This window comes from Schistocerca serialis, chromosome 10 (genome assembly GCF_023864345.2).
Source record: "Schistocerca serialis cubense isolate TAMUIC-IGC-003099 chromosome 10, iqSchSeri2.2, whole genome shotgun sequence".
Classification (NCBI taxonomy): domain Eukaryota; kingdom Metazoa; phylum Arthropoda; class Insecta; order Orthoptera; family Acrididae; genus Schistocerca; species Schistocerca serialis.
The window spans coordinates 249,670,631-249,677,688 of NC_064647.1; the positions used below are offsets into that span (position 1 = coordinate 249,670,631).

At 45.0% G+C, this 7,058-nt stretch overlaps 1 protein-coding gene across 1 annotated transcript in view; it reads right to left on the minus strand.

Moving 5' to 3' along the window:
• The window catches only part of LOC126425185 (luciferin sulfotransferase-like), a 65,025-nt gene extending 58,251 nt beyond the window's left edge, over positions 1–6,774 (minus strand). The window contains exon 1 of the mRNA XM_050088139.1: positions 6,711–6,774. The gene's annotated coding sequence lies outside the window, so the exon portion shown is untranslated. The remainder of the gene's footprint in view (positions 1–6,710) is intronic.
• Positions 6,775–7,058: the final 284 nt, after the last annotated feature.

Genomic DNA, 7,058 nt, shown 5'->3' on the forward strand with positions numbered 1-7,058 from the left:
CATAAATGGCTACAAAACGGGCAGTCGTAAATGGTCGACGTACAGCTGTGCTGTAACGGTGCCCCAGATAACAATGAAAGTGGTCGTGCCATCAATAGGACTGGCCCACCACCGCTGGGTGTCGGGCCGTAGGGCGAGCGGGAGCCGAGTTGATACCTCACCAGCGTCTGCGGCGTCTCCAGACTTGTCTTTGGCCTGCGCTCTCATTGGTCAGAGTACTATTGTCTTTAGTGATGAGTCCCGCTTCGAACCGAGCTCCGATGACCAGTGAAGACGTGTCTGAAGACGACCCAGACAGCGGCGGGGTACCAGCTTGGGTGTCGCCCGCCATACGGTCCAACAACCACCAGTGATGGTCTGTTCGTAGTAGGACCCTCTCGGTTGTTATCTGCGTCACACTGACTGCAAAGCGGTACGTCGACGATATCCCACGTCCCGTTTTGTCGCTCTCCACGCCAAGCCACTCTGGGCTTACATTTCAGCAAGATAATACCCAGCCGCACACGGCGAAAGTATCTACTTCTTATCGTCGTACTTCCCAAATCCTATCTTGGCTAACAATGTCGCCGGACCTCTCCCCAATTGAGAACGTTTGGAGCATTATGGACAGTGCCCTCCAACCAGATAGGGATTTTGGCGATTTAATTTGCCAATTGGACAGTATTTTTGGCACGGTATCCTCAGGAGGATATGCGGGAGCTCTCACAGTCAATGCCAAACCGAAAAACTGCTTTCATAAGGTACAGAGGTGGACCAACACATTACTGACTTGCTCAATTTGTGAAATTTTTTCTCTTGAATTAATCGCACAATATTTCTGAAAATGTAATAATTTGCCTGTATTTACATGGGATAATTCCTTCGCAGTACGCTCTTTTTTGTCTTGCAGTATATCAAAACTCTCTAGATAGGGTAACTATGGTAATATTTAAATAATTCTCATCTAGTTTCCTTACTGATGTCTTTTTCCCAAATATTTTTAAGTAATGTTCTGAACAGTAGTCTCACATTTAAGTAGAAACAATTCGCTTAGCACATCACAGTTTCAATTCTAGTACCTTTCCTCGACTGAGAATGCTATTTATACATTCACTAAACAAATATTATACGCCTTAAATAATAAAATATCGTCAGTCGATACTTTTTGTGATCTTTCCGAGGCATCTGATTACGATCATGTTAATCTCTTACAAAAACTTAAGTTTATGAAATATATAGCACACAATTGGTTTGACTCGTACTTAAACAGAATGCAAATGAAAACTGGAACTCTGGAAGAAGCATATTAATGACTTGCTCAAACAGTTAAGCTCAGCTACTATCACTCTTCGTATTTTTGCATCTTTCTACACAGTAATAAGTTATGGAATAGTTTTCTGGGGGACGATTTACATTTTTTAGATTTTTACTTTGGTTGTACCGTGAAACCTTCCTTTTTGCCTATTACATGATTCTAGGCCAACGGGAGGTACCTTATAGGTATTGATCACTGAGTTTGCGAGTTTTAAAGAAAGAACATAAATGGCATATCTTTTGATTGCATTGCCTTATAAGCTTCAATTTTGTACCACCAATGGACCACAGACCTCAGTGTGTGAGGTAAATTTAAACACTCGTACAGACAGACAGAAGGATGGACAACAAAGCAATCGTATGAGGTTTCCGTTTTGCCTACTGAGCCTCAGAACCCTAAAAGTAATACTCTGTTCATTGTTGCCGACGCTAATCACGTGTAACATATCCTGCAAACTGACTCGTTCCACATCACTTCGATAAAATATTCGTTTTAATGTCTATGGAACCTCTGACGAACTAACTAACATGTCTAATTGGAATAAAACATTCCATATAAGATGCGTTCAATTTTTATTGCTTACAGAGATACCGCTACTGCAATGTAACCCAAAGAAATAAACACACAGGGTGTTAAGCAAAGGCATATGATGAAGCTCAAAGTCGACTGCCATAAATTCCACCTACGACTTCAGTGCACTTTAGAAATCTCTTGACAACACCACGAGAAGATCTTCTGAGACCGTCTTGCCATTCTTTTTTTTGGGAGGGGGGGGGGGAGGCAGCGCTGTTCATAATGTGATCAATCGACTGGTCTCCTGAGTTTACTTTCTCTTCATAGACTTCCCACTTCAACCATCCCCACAGGCAAAAGGACTGAAGGGGCAGAGGTCCGGTGGGCGAGGAACGTGACCATTCGTGCCGACCCTTTTTCCGCGGAATGTCAGGGGCCTTCATTGCTAAGATAAGCCAGCCATTCTTGTAGTCAAAGGAACCTCTTATAATACTGCTAGAAGCTCATTTCCAAGAAATGTAGATAGAGATCGTGTGTACGCGATGTCCGCCATCGTCTTGCATTTTGTACGTCTTTCATACGAATACTTCGATCGAAATTGGTATTGTAGCAGTTTCGCAGCCTCATTATAGAGACTCGGAAAATCTACCTGAAGAAAGCAATGTATATACATCCTGGACTTTTAACATAAAGAGATTTGTAACTGAAACTGGAATTAGCTTCCAGGTCCATCAATTACGCCTGTATTTGCACAGGGCCGCTTTCAGCTAAAATGGCAAACGGTCCCGAAAACAGATCGAAAAAAGGTGTTAGACTGACAGTGTCCTCAAAACCATTATAAAACTATCTTTCTAATTCTCGCAAGATTGGCTCTGAGCACTATGCGACTTAACTTCTGAGATCATCAGTCGCCTAGAACTTAGAACTAATTAAACTTAACTAACCTAAGGACATCACACACATCCATCCCCGAGGCAGGATACGAACCTGCGACCCTAGCGGTCGCTCGGCTCCAGACTGTAGCGCCTAGAACCGCACGGCCACTCAGACCGGCAAATTCTCGCAAGACCACAATGAACTCTTCACACGGCGCGCTTCCCTTAACGCCAGTGAGCTTATGGAGCTGGACTGTCTTTGTCAGGATATGTCCCTTCTACAATGCGATTTTCTTTTTAAATGCATCCTCATCAGATCAGAAAGAGGTTACCTTGGAGTGTTTCACTGTGGTCAGTGTGCGGTGGAGTCCACTTAAAATGCAAAGTCTGCAATGCATTCCCGATGTTCCAATTTTCGTTCCTGCACTCTTTTTTCCTTCATAGATGGAACAATAGCGAGTTTTAAAACGAAAAATCATTTCGGGCATGCGCCTCGACTTAACCAACTTACTTTGCAGTAATATACGAAGTCTCCCACTCTTCGTTGATTTCTATTGAAAACTGTTGGAACTGACTATGGAATAATGGGTGCGACTTCAGGAATTTTACTGTTCGTACTGCCAATTTCTCCAAGTGCTCGACGTCTGCTAATTTAGCACGAGCGCTTCTTGATGTACAGGACAATGAATCCCGCCTATCGATTGTCGTAATTTTCTGCCCTTGCATTGTCATCTAAGTGTTTAAATTATCTCTGCGTGTTACTGTAATGTCGCTTCATAACAAATAAGCACTACCTGTCCCTTATGCGAACTGAATATAATCATCTCTCTCTTCCGACATTTTAAGGCATTGTGACGACAGATAACTAGACTGTCTCCTTTTGCGCAAACAGCCACTGGACTTGTGAATGTCTACAAGCGGCGACATGGCCGCGAATTGAACAGCGACCCGAAAACAATAAATTTCCTTTACTTCACGTCTACGGTCACAAATTTTAATATCATCAGACTACCGGTTTCGGCGTATAATGACCATCTTCAGATCTGTTTTATAAAAACATGTCCTAATATACTGCAGCCGTTGTGGCATCGTCAAATGCTAAAAACTGACACCGATTTTGTGTTGAGCATTCGACGATGCCACTATGGCTCCAGTATATTAGGACATGTTTCTATAAAAGAGATCTGAAGGTCGACAATAGAGACCGAAATTTAAAACAAAATTTCAAACATTTTCTAAGCTTTTATGGGGTGAAGGAGGGAGGGGGGGGGGGGGGGGGAGGGCAGCAGGGAATAGTGCTTTATATACAGGATGTCTCTCGCACGGGTCGTCAAGTGCATTTTGACTGGTGTTTCAGCAAATATTTGCAACTTAGATTTTATAGGGTGTTGGTGGTGTCAGCTCGAACAAATTCTGCTCATCACTCACGTCTTTCATTCGGTTCCCAGCGTCGGCGGAACGCGTCAGTTCGTTTCCCATCCCAAAACAAAAAAATTTTAAATCGGAATTTTACGTGCCCATTCGACACACATTGGTCTAGTGCGATTCGTTTTACCGATGTGTACTGACAGAGATAGTGAACACGAAGGATCGCTAACAGTACTGCAGCAGTGAGTGGGCAGCGCGGTAGCGGCCAGCACGGGGCCCCGGCGCTGCTTAGTCGCTGCTGCAGTACTGTTAGCGATCCTTCGTGTCTTACCGTCCCTGTTAAAAGGAATATCGCGCTAGAGTAATCTGGGACCGCTCTGTCGAATGGGCACGTAAAATTCCACTTTTAAAATCTTTTAGTTTGTAACGGGAAACAAACTGACGCTTTCCGTAGACCCTCAGCGCCGCATGGAGGACTCGATGAGCAGAATTTGTTTGATGTGACAGCAGATACACGTTGTAAAAACACAACTGAAAATATACGCCGATACAACACAGATAATGCGTCTGTTAACTCCCCTGTATACAGGGTGGTCCATTGATAGTGACGGGGCCAAATATCTCACGAAATAACCATCAAACGAAAAAACTACAAAGAACGAAACTCGTCTAGCTTGAAGGGGGAAACCAGATGGCGCGAGGGTTGGCCCGCTGGACGGCGCTGCCATAGCTTAAACGGATGGCAACTGCGTTTTTTTATATACCAACCCCCATTTTTAATTACTTATTCGTGTAGTACGTAAAGAAATATGAATGCTTTAGTTGGACCACTTTTTTCGCTTTGTGATAGATGGCGCTGTAATAGTCACAAACGTATAAGTACGTGGTATCACGTAACACTCCGCCAGATCGGACGGTATTTGCTTCGTGATGCATTACCCATGTTAAAATGGACCGTTTACCAACTGCAGAAAAGGTCGATATCGCGTTGATGTATGGCTATTGTGATCAAAATGCCCAACCGGCGTGTGCTATGTATGCTGCTCGGTATTCTGGACGACATCATCCAAGTGTCCGGACCGTTCGCCGGATAGTTACGTTATTTAAGGAAACAGGAAGTGTTCAGCCACATGTGAAACGTCAGCCACGACCTGCAACAAATGATGATGCCCAAGTAGCTGTTTTAGCTGCTGTCGCGACTAATCCGCGCATCAGTAGCAGACAAATTGCGCGAATCGGGAATCTCAAAAACGTCAGTGTTGAGAATGCTACATCAACAACGATTGCACCCGTACAATATGTCTATGCACCAGGAATTGCATGGCGACGACTTTGAACGTCGTGTACAGTTATGCCACTGGGCGCAATAGAAATTACGGGACGATGACAATTTTTTGCACGAGTTTTATTTAGCGACGAAGCGTCATTCACCAACAACGGTAACGTAAAACGGCATAATATGCACTATTGGGCAACGGAAATCCACGATGGCTGCGACAAGTGGAACATCAGTGACCTTGGCGGGTTAATGTATGGTGCGGCATTATGGCAGGAAGGATAATTGTCTCCCATTTTATCGATGGCAACATAAATGGTGCAATGTATGGTGATTTCCTAAGTAATGTTCTACCGATGTTACTACAAGATGTTTCACTGCATGACAGAACGGTGATGTACTTCCAGCATGATGGATGTCCGGCACATAGCTCGCGTGCGGTTGGAGCGGTATTGAATAGCATATTTCATGACAGGTTGATTGGTCGGCGAAGCACCATACCATGGCCCGCACATTCACCGGATCTGACGTCCCCGGATTTCTTTCTGTGGGGAAATTTGAAGGATATTTGCTATCGTGATCCACCGACAACGCCTGACAACATGTGTCAGCGCACTGTCAATGCATGTGCGAACATTACGGAAGGCGAACTACTCGCTGTTGAGAGGAATGTCGTTACACGTATTGCCAAACGCATTGAGGTTGACGGACACCATTTTGAGCATTTTTGCATTAATGTGGTATTTACAGGTAATCACGCTGTAACAGCATGCGTTCTCAGAAATGATAAGTTCACAAAGGTACATGTATCACATTGGAACAACCGAAATAAAATGTTCAAACGTACCTACGTTCCGTATTTTAATTTAAAAAACCTACCTGTTACCAACTGTACGTCTAAAATTGTGAGCCATATGTTTGTGACTATTACAGCGCCATCTATCACAAAAGCGAAAAAAGTGGTCCAACTAAAACATTCATATTTATTTACGTAGGGCACGAATATGGAATAAAAAATGGGGGTTCCTATTTAAAAAAACGCAGTTGATATCCGTTTGACCTATGGCAGCGCCATCTAGCGGGCCAACCATAGCGCCATATGGTTTCCCCCTTCAAGCTAGACAAGTTTCGTTCTTTGTAGTTTATTCGTTTGACGCTTATTTCGTGAGATATTTGGCCCGGTCACGATCAATGGACCACCCTGTATAAGACCAGCAATAAGAGTAGGCCGGACATCATTCCTTGTGATACACCCACCTGTAACGATATTGCTCACTCTGAATGTGCTGCGGCAGAATCGAATGTCCTGCGTAGCATCTACGTCCAGTGACAGTCCCATTTGCAGGAAACCGGTTCCGTGCGACTGGAACGAGGCAATACTTACGCCTTACTGCTAGTGCGTACGTCTTGCGCTGAAATGCGGGGCAGACAGAGCGCAGGGCGTCGGCGTCGCTCGGTTTACGCGACGAGCAGTGTACGGCCGCTTATATACGTACGTACGTGGGAGAGGGAACCGCCCACACTCCGCCGGGAACCAGTCCCGCCCCACACGAGGAGAGAGCAAAGCCTGTCGAGGGGAGGGACTTTACCCTCGTTTCGTAAGCGGCTGCCACGGCTGCCGCGGCACGCCAGATTAACGCATCCGCCGCTGCAGTGCGGGACGGACGGACTGCCAGGCGCGGAGTCTCGTTGCGCGCCAATTGTTCCCAGGCGGGCAGGCGGTGCAGCTGTG